The following is a 12,865-nucleotide window of genomic DNA, read 5'->3' on the forward strand; positions in this document are numbered from 1 at the left end:
GCATATCAGACTCCTGTGTAATGGACAAGTGCAGCTCTTCTGAATCAGGTTCTGCCAGAAAAGGTTGTGACTTGGGGCATCCCCAGAACAGAGCTACCAAGATCCACTGCCCAGTCCTCGCTGAGCTGCTGCAGCAGGAACAAGAAGTATTGTTTGCTCCCTCATTACACACATATAACCCGTCAGCAAAGTCCTGTCCTGGGCTCTAGACCATTTCACAGCTGTCTGCTGACCTGATTGGAATGAAAATTTTAATGGCTTCTAGAACAGATCTTCTCGCTGATTTGGTCCAGACGGAGCGAAAAATATGTCGGAGCATTCCTAAGCCCCTGTATATCAGAAGAGAAACAGGGATGGCACAAAGTTTCCAGGCTGACAGCTCATGGGCTCTCTGCACACCCGCACTGCCACAAAAAGAAAGGCTCAGGTGCTTCTTTGAAAGGCAAACAGGTATATGGCAGACTCCATCTTGCGTAATACCTAATAGAAAGTCTGAGCCACCTCCCAAAAGATGAGTGTCTTGTCTCCCCACCTTTGATAAAACATTGTTGACAAATAGCAGGTTTGCCATAATTAGAAGCATAATAACTAGGAAGTGCAGCTCACAACCAATTCAGGCGTCTAACTCTCTCCAGCTGCTATTAAAGCTGATGTCTCAGGCAATCAGCTGCAAATGGGTATTATTTTCTAATTGAATCCACTGCTCCCTACATGTGAGATGTGAATGAATGAGGTAAACACACGTGCAGCCAGCAAGTCCCACAGCTCGCTGTCACCCCTCCAGTGCCACTAACGTGGTCCTCACTCATCCCAAAAGCTGTAGGGACTTCACTACAGTTTTGCAGAGGCCTCAGGGTCCAACACTGTTAGGCAGGGAAATTACATCTGCTCTGCTTCTCATGTTTTGATTAAGGACCTTCTTAAAGCTGCATGGATATTCTGCAGGCACAGGGGACTTTGGGACACACACCCACAGTGAATATCAGCACACCGTGCAAAAGGTCTGAGCTAGGAACTATGAAATAGCTATTCCAGCTTGATAAATCACTCCACCTGCTTGATCTGGCCTTGGCTCCAGCCTTAGTTCTGGTGGAGGCTGTCCTGTCTTTGTCAAAACCCTGTCAGAAAGGAACTTCCATGAGATGCTACAGTGCTAAAGTCCCAGACTGAGCACTGTGGGAAGAGTAGCAGCACCAGACTGGCCCGTCCCTGTTGGAGTGCCACAGACATACGCCACAAGAAGTCTGCCAGTCCCTTCTGTACATGTGAAAGGACAGAGGTGTTTTTCTTCTTCACTTCTGTGTGGATGGAGGGCTGTAGGGTTGGTGTACCCTGAGTCCTGCAAGTGCCCTATCCCTCCTGGGAGTGGTTCAGAGCACAGGAGCCATGTCTCTGGTAAAGCAGCAATGTTTGACCAGAGCACAAGGAAGGAAAAAGGTTTTATTAGAATTACATGGCAGGGCAGCTTCTGGTATTTCATACTTTGTGTACCGTTCTCCCTTCTTTCAGCCTGCGTTTGTCCATTGTCCGTGTCCAATGTCCAGATTCTGTTTTGTGTTTGCCTATAAAATCATAAATCTCAAATGTCAGAAACCTCTATTCAATATGGATGCATGTAGAGGTGTGTGGTCTCTTTCTAAGATAAACAGATGAGCCTCATCCACCTCCCACTGGGAGAGAGTCTATCCAGCCTGCATCCTACCATTCTTGCCACTTTCCACCTCAATGCTTTCTGTGAGTCAGCAAGCAGTGTGTGACTCAGTGAAAATACACGTAGGGCAAAACAGCCATGAACTAAATTCAGTGCTTGCTAAAGAACGTGCAGGTGTTATTCTGGGGATCAACAAACATTCTAATGATGATACTGGGTGGATTCTGGCCAGAAAGGTGTGCAGTGCTGAGGGAAGGTGGGAGGAAAGCCTGGGAGCAATGCAGCAGAATTTGGAAAGAAGAGTTGGCTCTGCAGAGAGACAGCTGGTCAGGATTCCCAGCAGAGCAACAAGAAGAGCTGTTGGAGGAGGACTAAGTCCGTGGTACCCCAAAGTGGGAGAGCTGCGTGTAGTGGAGGCAAGTACAGTAACTTGTCCCTTGGAGTTGCCCTCTCCAGATCAGCTGTAGGGTGCTCCCATTGCTCTGAAATGTCAGAAATACCTCAAAGCAGACCAGATCCTAGGGTACCATGGAGCCTGGCAGGCTCGTTCAAGTCAAAACACAAGGTGCCCTGTTAGTAGGGAGCAGAGCTGGAAAAATCCACGGGAAGATAAGAAAGCTAAGGTTGAGAAAGACATACAGAAATGGCTGCTTTGGTGAGATCCTGAGGTCCAAGACCTGATGCAATCACCTGAGCAGAGTTCCTGTTCCTCCTGGCTTGTGTGAGTGTTTCCTCAATGCATGAGACACACATTCAGAGGGCAGCACCACTCCCTCCCCTACCCTTCCCATGCCCAGGAGCACTTCTGACCGTGAGAAAGTTCTGACATGCAAAGAAGACTCCTGTAACAACGCCTTGCTTGCTGTCAGCTGAAAGCAAGTGACACCCTCTCTAATGACTAGTTGCAGAAAGAAAGCAAATACACAAGGATGCACTCACCTGTCCTAGGTGATCACTGCTGTCTCCCACGGGTGAAATTGCTGGGGCTTTTCAACACATGTGTTGCTGGCTTTGTCACCAAGGTGAGGTCACATCCTAGCTGGGGGATCAGAGGGGCATGAGGGACCTTCATCCTGGCAGATACTGCTCTGAACATTGTGCATCTGGACACTGCTGAGTACTGCAGGGATATTTCCCAAAGACTTCCCAGTTCTTTGGCAGGAGGGCACAAAATCCCCTCAAGATCATCCACCAGTGGGGAATAGAGCAAAAAGTAGCTCCAAATCTTTATTTTTCCATGTTTTTTGAAGTTGCTGCTGCAGAGACCAGAGCCAATACTGAAGACCCTAATGCCACCTTTGCTTCCTGTCCCTTCCACGCTTGGCGAATTGCCCATGGGAGCCTCTGGCTGGCAGAAGCAGAGAGAGCCACGTTGCACATGTGAGGGTGGTTTGGTAGCCTGGCTCGGAGCATCCAGAGGGAGTGTCTGCCTCTGTCGATAGCATTTCCAGAGAAAGGAGCCAAATCCACCCACATGGGTCACGGAGACTGCCTTTCTGCCACATGCCTTCCCTGCTGCCCAGCCCTGGCAGGGCCCTGCTGTTCCTCACGTGTTGCCCTGCGTGCGGAGGAGACCCGACAATGCCTGCCAAGCTCCGTGGCCCATGGATTTGCTTTCAGATCCAAAATATCTGTCCAGTCCAGGAATTCTGGGGGGTAGGACTGGGATTTGGCCTTCGATTTGGTTTGATGGGAGGAGTGAGGACTGTTAAGTCGATCTGTAGATGCCAAAAATGGGACCAAGAGTAATGTGTAGGTTCATGGCTCATGGGAAATACAAAATAGAAGGGGGCTTTCCTGTCAAATTTTGTGGGTTTTTCTGTTCTTTAGACTTCCCATGTTTGTTTTCCCCGTGGCCCTATAGCTTTGTAATTCTCTGCAGAAGTAAAAGCTTCGTCATTTCAGCAACCCCTCCAGATGCGTCAGCCTTTGGTCCATCCTCAGGGGCTGGTAGGCACTTAGAAAACACAGAGAGAGCCCAGAGTGAATGCCAAACAGCTGACTTCCTATGTTTATTCATCTTCTCAAAACCCGAGGCTTTTAAAGAAATTTTCCTTCAGCTCTTCCGGAGATCCCCATGTGGCTTTTCTTGCTTTGGGTGTGAGCAAAGCTCTTATTTTAGGCAGGGTGTATATGCTTTGAAGCTAAACCAATAATTACCTTAAAGGTTTAAAGTGCTGCTCTTATTTCTGCAGGGGGGGCCACACATGTGCAGGGGCTGTCAGGAGTGTGGGTCAGAACAGAGACCGTAGAAGTGGCCAGGAGAAGCAGAGGGATCATTTACAGCAGCAATGTCTCTCACTCCTTTGGATACAGACCCAGTAATGTCCTTAACTATGAGTTTAAATTTTAGCACCTTGGTCAATTAAAGAGAAAGCCACGCTCTACTGAGCTGCAGACCCTGTTACAGCAGAGCTTGGAGTGGCATGTCACATTGCTCTCTGCTTTCCAGAGAAAGCAGCACACAGGGCAAGCAAAGCCTCAGTATCAGAGGTCAAAACTGTGTAAGATCTCAGCAGCCCTGGTTTTTAGTGTAATTTGGCTGAGGAAATACCAGTGAAGAGATGAGGAACTGCTGAGCATGATATCCAGGGCCTGTCCACTGCTCCCCCACCTTTGGTGTGTCAGCTATCATGGCAAGTGGGAGCATTTGCTCAAGACTGGAAGAAAGTGAGCACCACTCCTATCCTGAGGAAGACATGGTGAACTCCAGGGCAGCCAGCCTCACCTCAGCTAATCCTAGAAATAATTTCCAGGCTCATGAAGGACAAGAAGGTGGTCAGGAGAAATCAGCACAAACTTACAAAGGAGAAATGGTTCTTAACTGACCCAACACAATTCTGCAAGGAAGGGCAGGACAGAAAAGCAAGAAACTGACCCTGGGTTTCCTCTGCCAGCCCCTTCCAGGCTGTGCAGGAGACCCAAGACATGCACACAGCAGTGACTGACACCAGCTCAACTTCTTTTGTTTGGTGAGAAGGAAGAGAAACACCACACCAAGCAAGGGTTTAGCCTTCCTGCTGGGCACAGAAGAACCACTCCTGCAAGTGAAGTAATGATTTTCTTTCTGTCCATGTGCATCCTTCAAAACTTAGAAACCTTCCTGTCATCTCCCATTAGGCAAACACTCCTGGTTTTGTTTTGAAAGGTCCTTTCTATTCAGGTACCCAGTCCTTGAGCCTTTAGTTTGGCATCCTGCAGTTTTGCTGATTTCCTTGACAAGGTTTTGGGGCTAAACTGTGGGTTCTGTGCTGCCCTGCCAGCAGCACAGTGGCACTGAAACGTGTTCTCCTGCAAGTCACAGGGACTTGGATGGCACTTATTTTATCTTTAGTTTTCTGGCTTTCAGTTGCCTGAGTCTGGTGAGAACAAGGATGCTGTTACCTATCCTGAATGCTGAGCTGGCTGCACAGACCTGATATTTCTCTGCTTCCTCTGGAGAACGTGATCTGGCACTGATGGTGCTTAAAGCACACCAGCCAGAGAAAAGGCAGAGCAAGAGACAGCTTTTGTACACCACCTGTGACCCACACTGCAGCCTGCCAGTGGAAGGGGTCTGGCCCCAGCACAGGGAGGATCACCTTTCTGTCCTTTCTCTCACAGGTACACCAGTGCACACTCAGAAACTTGTTAAACAGGAAACTGTCCCTGGCATTGTCAGACTTGCCCCATCACCAAATGACAGCACATATAACCCACACGCTCAATCCCATGTGTGCAATTCCAAAAAAATCCTGAATATTTCCAGTGGGAAGGAAATGTTGATGCTGCAGCTCAAAGGCCAGAGATATTTTGGACAGAAATAAGGGTGTTTCAGAGCTTGATAGAATTATCCCGTGAAAAAGTCATTCATTTTGACATTAGCCTCACGTTCCTAATTCTGAGAGGAAAAAAAAAGACAACAAAGGCCACACTGAACAATGTAGTCAGCTGGTCCCACATTTCCCAGCAGGCATTATTGTTTCCAGTCCTGGACTTCATTTTGAAGAGCTCAAGAACACGAAAACATGCTGCAACTGACACCCCTGGATAAAATAAAGAGGTGGCAGCACACCCCAGCCTAGATGGTCACTCCAGAGATAAGTCACCTGTAAAAAGGCAGTGGAAAGAAAGAAGCACATCTAATGCTAAGCAATGGATAGTCAAGCTTTAGGGGAGTAGTCAAGCTTTAAGGTGCCTTAGAGATAAAATCCAAAGTGCTGGACTTGGAGAAGATCTTTAAGTAAATTGGCCCAGGCTTCTTATATTTTGTTTTTACCCAGAACGGGGGCAGTCACTGGTGTAACTTCCTAGGGATTCATGAGGTGCAAATCTGTCCATGACTACCCAACCAGGCAAAAATAAAGGTGTGGGGTTCAGCCAGGCTCCCTTTAAAAATATCTGTCCCTGTTGAGTTAAACACCCATGCTCCCTGTTTGTTGTCCACTGAGGAGCATTCACCCATCTTCCTTCCCCAGCACTGGTCTTCTCTACATGGACCAAACTCTGTGCAAAGCTTTGAGTCAAATTTGTCTGATGCTACTCAGGTCATCCCACCCCCTGGCTGCTTTTGAGCTGAATCCTGCTTTTGAGCACATGTTACTTCTAAGTCAACCCAGCTGTTGTCCAGGTGCTCGATGAACTGAAATGCCTTAGCCAAAATGAAAAACAACTTGTTCCTTAGGAAGACATGCCATATTTTACTTAACACTTTCATGTAGCACCAAGATTTATTGCTGGAAATCACCAGCCCACCACATCCATCTTCTTTGTCTCGTTTTACATGTCAGGATCTTGAATCTTATCAGGAGACAAAAATCTCAAGAGAGAGGTGGCAGAGCATATGAGTGGAGTCTTTCTGTAAAAGAACAGCAAGGCTTCTTGTTCAGGGGAAACATCATTTTTGTCTGACAGTTGATTTTGGTATGAATCACAGCATGCCATTTTTTCCCCTAAATTTTTGATTTTTCTATTTAACTGTCCCATGTCTGGCAGTGACTGCCAAGGTTTTCAATCATGTGCTAACCCAGTTTTGGATTTGGTGAAACTCTTGTGAAGCAGGAACATTTCAGATTTCTTAGTAAATACACATTTTTCAATGAAGCTGAGTAGCTCTCTACACATACCTGAGCTGTCACCAGGACACACAAACACACCCATGCACACTGATAATGCACAGGTACTCACACAGTAATTAGAGAGAGCTATTTTCAGATGCACAGAGGTTTATTATGAACAGTGAAAAATAAAATAAACAACTATTAAGAGCAACCCAGCAGAGCTCTATTAACTCTGCAGGAAATATTTCTCCATTCTGACAGAATGATAGGCCTATACTAAAGCTCAAGCCAGTCTGCTAATGCAATCATTTTGTTTCCACAACTCACTTCCATGATAATTTTAGGGCCAAAGTTTTGCTTCCTTGGTTTCACATTCTGGTGCATTCAACCCCATCCTTTGGGGTAGATGGGGGCAGTTCTCAGGTTTGTAAAATTACAGAGGGCTTAGGTGGGAAGGGAGGTCTGGGGACCTCTCTGCCCCTTCTCTCCCTCACACCCTCACAGCCAGGCCAGGTCTGATGTGGGATGGTCCCCAGGGATGGAGATGCCACCGTGCCTCCAGGCCCCCACCCAGGACCGTCCTGCTCTCCTGCAGCAGATTTATTTCCTCCTACCTTGTCAGTGTTTGCCTTACTTCATGTTTTTGCCCTGATCTCAGCTGGCCTCTCAAGCATGTGCTGTTCCCTTTTCTTCTAGATCTAGCAGCTCTGGCAGGGCTGCCTTTCACCCCCTTTCTCTCAGCTTTGGGGAGAGGAGCTATGACGCTGTTGTAGCACAAGGTGGATTGTAGTCCACATCTAATGGAAAAGCAGAAGCAAGGAATGGCAGAGAAATCCATGGTCAGTGGAGTGAAGATCTGATCCCAGGATGCATTTAATCTTCCAATTCTATCTGGGCAAGCTAAATTTTCCCATTTGGACACCTCTGCCTGTAGCCTGATTTTTCTAAAATGTGAATCATCTAGGTACGCTTGTTAAAAATGAGGTCATTTTATTGAAATGCTAAATATGGCCTAGGATTTGATTTCTATTTTTACCACATCTCTGTTTAGGACAAATAACATTTTTCCTTCCTTTGATGGTGAGCAAAATTCAGGACATATTGTGGAGTTTTTCTATCACTCACCAGATACCAGTGTGAAGTCTAGCACTGAGAGAAAATTCACCACTCTGGCTTTTTGTAAGCTCTCCATTTCTGTGCTGTTATTTCAATACTTCAAGCCCAGGTTTCACTTTTGACTGTAAAAGAAACCAAAATGTATTAAAAAAAAAAAAAAAAAAGTAAAGAAAAGAAAAAGGGTTGTGTACACTCAGACCTTCCTGCTTGACTGGACAGACCATATCTGGCAAATGGTGACCGAGGAGTCTGTGAAACATGTGTTGGGAAAGGAAGCTGTGTGACTGCATTATATGACTCTTTTCTTGCTCACTTGCTGGAAATACAACATCTTCTTTGACACAGAGGAGCTGCCTTGGTGTGAAAAGCAGGGATGGCTCATGTTGTACAGGCGGGCTCTGCACCCAGGGAGGGGGGACAGCAGCTCAGCCTGTGCCAGACACACTTTCTGTCTTCTGACTCCCAAGAAAGAGCAAACAAAAGATCAGTAAAAGCTACAGACATCTAACCTAGTGCCCTAGATGTATGGGGAGAGAGGGGTATCATCAAATTCAACATTTCCAACCCAAACCCTCAGCATTTTACTGAGAGCTTTCATACCTGGCTAGATCACTGACAGGACCAGGACTTGTACCTTAGCAGCTACCAAGCAGGAATGAACAAAACTACCCTCCAGGAGGAGATGGCCAGCAGGCTCTTGATGTCCTCAGCTGTGGACAGATTTTTGGATTCAACAACAGGAGTGTCCTAAACTCAGGCCAAATGCAGACAGCTCACCTGGACAATGGTATTGCAGGAATCACAGGCCAGGTGTTGAAGAGGGGTTTGTATAAGACTTAGGGTCTGCAGCATGTGCAACTTGCTTCAACAGCTGAATATTCTGAAATCAAATCAAGTTCTGGAACTCAGATAAAACCTGAGCATCTCCTCTACTTGCTGGATGGACAATGGAGGGAGATGAGAGGCCATGGACTTCTCTCCTGCCTAGGATTACAGAGTTACTCCCTCTCATCCCGGCTAGTTTTCTCTGCCCCTCTCAAGAAGGATCTCTGAGATAAAGGTGATTAAGACCAGATGCTAAGTAAAAAACATGCTGGAATAGCTAGAAAGAGCAAAAGACCAAAGTGTTGGAGATTTCTTCTGAGGCTCTAGAAGTGGTGCATGGACACCCAAGCTCCTTGTGACAAACCTGATCTCCTGAGCAGGAGTGATGATGAACCCTCTTTCTTGGAAAGCAGAGACACTGAAACCATGGATCATGAGGCATTTCTTCCAATTCTCTTCTGCTCCATGCATGGTTCCCCCCATCAGTGTACCCTGTGTATAACTCCTTCTGCTGTGATCAGAGGCATCTGCAAATGTGCAGATGCAGATGAACAGCAAATCCAGCCCTGCTGCAGGTAACAGGAATTTCCACCCCAGCAACAGCAGCTTTATTAATTCACCAAATCACATTGGCTCAGGATTAATTACGCAAGCCATGATAGCACACATGGACTCCACCAGCTTGTTAATGATTCATGTGCCTTTTAGCCTCCGGGAAGAAAAAATCAACATGAGGTAGGGGTGGTACCTTCAAATCAGAGGGGCAGTTCAGCCAAGATGGCATAGCCTTCTGCCTCCTCCCGTTAGCACTAGGTCTTGCTCCTGGGGGCTTCCAGAGAGCTCACAGATATGCTCCAAGAAAACAAGAAATTATTTTTCTGTGCAATGTTGTTTGTAGTTTTCCAACATTGCTACCTTTTTCCTTGACGGGCAGGAAGTCCTGTGTAGGAAAGTGGGATTCCCAGGCCAATACCTCACAGCCACACAATTGGCATGGGAGCAGCCCTGCTCAGCCCATCCATCCCTTCTCTACTAAGGGCTGGAAAACAAATGCCTGGCAAGAAGTAGAAGCATGGGGCTAGCATGTTTGTGTGCTATCCCAGGGTACCATACTGGCCTCCAGGTGTGTGCAGCTGAGGGAGTTCCTGAAGCAGAGGCTCTGTCTTTGCAATTAATAGCCCTTGACAGATTTTTCTGTCATGAATTTGTCTAATTGCTCTTTGAACTTGTGTGAGCTTTTAGCATGCACAACATCCTGTGGTTCAGTGTTTCCACAGTCTAGCTATGCACCGTGTAAAGGTGTCCCTTCTTTGGGACCTGCCAGCTGGTGCCATTTGTTTCTCCCAACCCCTGCACCATCCAGCTCGTCAGCATGTGAGCCAAGGAGCACAGGCCCAGGCCTGCCCCTCCCTGTGGCACTCCTCCTACTCTCCTTCAGGAGATTAGCCACAAGCACACTCACAAGAAACTCTGCTGCATCCAAGATAAATTATTATATGGCAGGGAAAGTCAATTTAAGACAATTGATCAGCTTTGGAGCTGGACACCATTGTGGATGTGATTCAGTCAAGTGCTAAGACTGTGCAGAGCTCTGAGTCTAAAATTTTTCCTTTTGTGGTCTTACTGCCTAAGTCAGCTTTTGCAGCAGCAATCAGTTTGTGGAATGAGCTTGTCAAGGACAGGATCACCAGAATATTTATAGGTACTAGAAGAGGCAGTCCTTGAGCCATGAAGGAAATTGAATTCTGATGGAACATTTTATTAGGAACAATCCCTTCTGAAGGAAGCCCTGCTCCTGGGCCATGTGTCTGGGAGCACACAGAGACTCCCACAGGTCACTGCACTTGCAGACTCCATAACCGTGGCTATAACATGAGTCAGAGCTGTCACAGCCGTGGCTTGCTGACTGAAAAGATAGGTGGTAGGTGATTTGAAATCGTTGATAAGCATAATGATTATGGTTATGGATTAATCCTCTTTTTGCAGACTAAACCTCACGCATTATAGGTGCCATCAGCTACAAGCAAGCCCTGGACACTGCCTGCAATGCCCTGTGTGCCAATTGCACAGCTGAGCTGCTGCAATACCTTGCCCTGTTCCCATCAGGAGTAGGATCAGGCAAAGGGAAAGAGGTTTCTCAAAAAGCCTAAATTTCCATTCTCTTTGGAAAAGGTAGCTTTTTAATGCAGTTAAAAGGATCAGCCTGGCATTCATAGGTAGCCCTTATTAAATACACTGATGTCCTCCATGTCTCTGGCTTGCTCTCCACACAGTTCTTCTGCCCTTTCATTATCTTATAAACTGTGGCATGGTTTTAAAAAAAATGTTGCAAATCCTAATCCATTTGCACAATTCAGAAGCCTTTACCATATCACTGAAGATGATTCATTGACCACATAAGCTCTTTGGGGCTTTGTGTGGACACCTTCAAGGGTCAGGCCCTGTTTACCTGCACTATTTATTTCTCTTGGTTGCAGAGGAAAGAGTGGCTCCACGCTGCTGAATGTGTCTGTAGTATCTCCCATGATTAATGCCCTGAAATGGCAAGAAACTTCTGTGAGGGTTTCTAACTGGTTGCATTATGTATGTATCAGCTGCTCTGCATTTTCACAGAGCCACAGATATGGGTCAGACTGGAAGGGACCACCGAGGGTCATCAGGTCCCACCTCCCTGCTCAAGCAGGGCCATCCTAGAGCACATGGCACAGGATTGTGTCCAGACTGTTCTTGAATATCTCCAGTGAGGGAGACTCCACAACTTCTCTGAACAACTTGTTCCACTGTATGGTGACCTGCACAATAACTATTTAAACATGAATTTTTTTATTTAACAATGGCATTAGCTGTGGTAACAGTGGTGGGTTTTTTCCTATTTTAAATGCTCAAACAGTTGTTTATTTTCTCCACAGGCATGGCTGATTTTAGCTGTCTGTTAAGTCTGATGGGCACAAGGCCCTTTACCAGAGCCTGAGAGAGGTGTGCAAAATGCAGTTGTATTTTGTGGCCTTGAGTTTTAAGGATTTTAGGTTCTCTTTTTTATGACTCGGTTGTTTTTCCAATAAGTTTGTGAGTGCTGTGCTGACTAAACAGTGTCACAGATGGGATGAGCTATAGCAGGGAGAACAAGAGATGTTCAGTTTGGGAATTTCCTATTCTTGTGCCCTGGCCAGGCTGATGTGCCCACTTTGCACCTCAAGGAGAATCCTGCCCCCCTGAGCTTCTGGCTAAGTCCCACTGAACTTTAAAACCAGTGTTTGGAATTATTTCTTGCTAAGTGCAGGGCAGCAGACAATCCTCATGTGAGAACAACCCCCAGCCTCTGTGCAATTCTGAAGTTGGAACAGGAGCCTTTACTGGACAGCTGGAGAAAGTCTGGTAAAGACTCAGGGTATGACTTACCTGAAAACACCCAGCAAGCCATACTGCTGCCCTCAAACAAGCCAAGACTTCTAATTTCAGCCAACTCTGGCTATTTATATTGTTATCTAACCCAAAGAGGCACAGAGCAGCAGTAGAGATACCCCAGCTGTAGCCAGAGAAGCCAGCTTAATTGCATTAGTAATGAACTTTCAAAGAAGGCTTGCATGGAAAGCAAAGTGTTGGTTAAGTGAATTAATTTTCTTCTGGTCTGAAGGATGCTAAATTAGCCACCCCTTCCTGTCTCATCTTCCCTGGCAGGTCAGTGTGGCTTGTAACTTGAGTAACACCTCCACCCAGGTCCCATCCACTCTGCAGCCCTCTTTCACTGAGGAGTGGTGGTGCTTAACTAGGATTTGCTAAAGACAAACCCTCAGCTAAGCTATTTTAACATCTGTCCCAGCCCAGGGCTCAACACCCTTAAGCTGGTGTGAAGGCCTGTGGGGAAGGTCAGCTTTCAGTAGCTCCTCAGACACTGAGTAAATCTAGACTTGATCTTGCCAAAGGTCTCACAAAAGATGGGTAATAGCAAAGACCAGTGTCTCAAAGCAGGACAGCTGAAGCCCTGTTGTGGCTGATGCAGAGGAGCAGATATCTGCATCAGATGATTCATCTGAGCAGTCTTAGGAGGATGAGTCACTGGCTGGCAGTTCCTGGGTCTCTTTCTCTTGCCTGTGAGATGACCTGTGAGGTGGCCTTCAGTGTCCCCCATGTCCACTGAGGGAGCTTTGCTGGTTTCCTGAGACACAGGCTGAACTACCTGTGCTTTGCTGCCCTGAAGACAGCAGCAGCCCAGAGGTACCAGCCATCACTGATT

The 12,865-nt window shown here is 46.7% G+C and overlaps 1 long non-coding RNA gene across 1 annotated transcript; it reads right to left on the minus strand.

Moving 5' to 3' along the window:
• Positions 1 to 6,332: 6,332 nt before the first annotated feature.
• Positions 6,333 to 9,205, minus strand: LOC108961195 (uncharacterized). The gene is made up of 3 exons (XR_001989371.2): positions 8,996 to 9,205; positions 7,816 to 7,928; positions 6,333 to 6,488 (listed from the first exon to the last, which is right to left on the minus strand). It is a non-coding gene; the product is annotated as an uncharacterized LOC108961195 (long non-coding RNA).
• Positions 9,206 to 12,865: the final 3,660 nt, after the last annotated feature.

This window comes from Serinus canaria, chromosome 4 (assembly GCF_022539315.1).
Source record: "Serinus canaria isolate serCan28SL12 chromosome 4, serCan2020, whole genome shotgun sequence".
In the NCBI taxonomy this organism is placed as follows: domain Eukaryota; kingdom Metazoa; phylum Chordata; class Aves; order Passeriformes; family Fringillidae; genus Serinus; species Serinus canaria.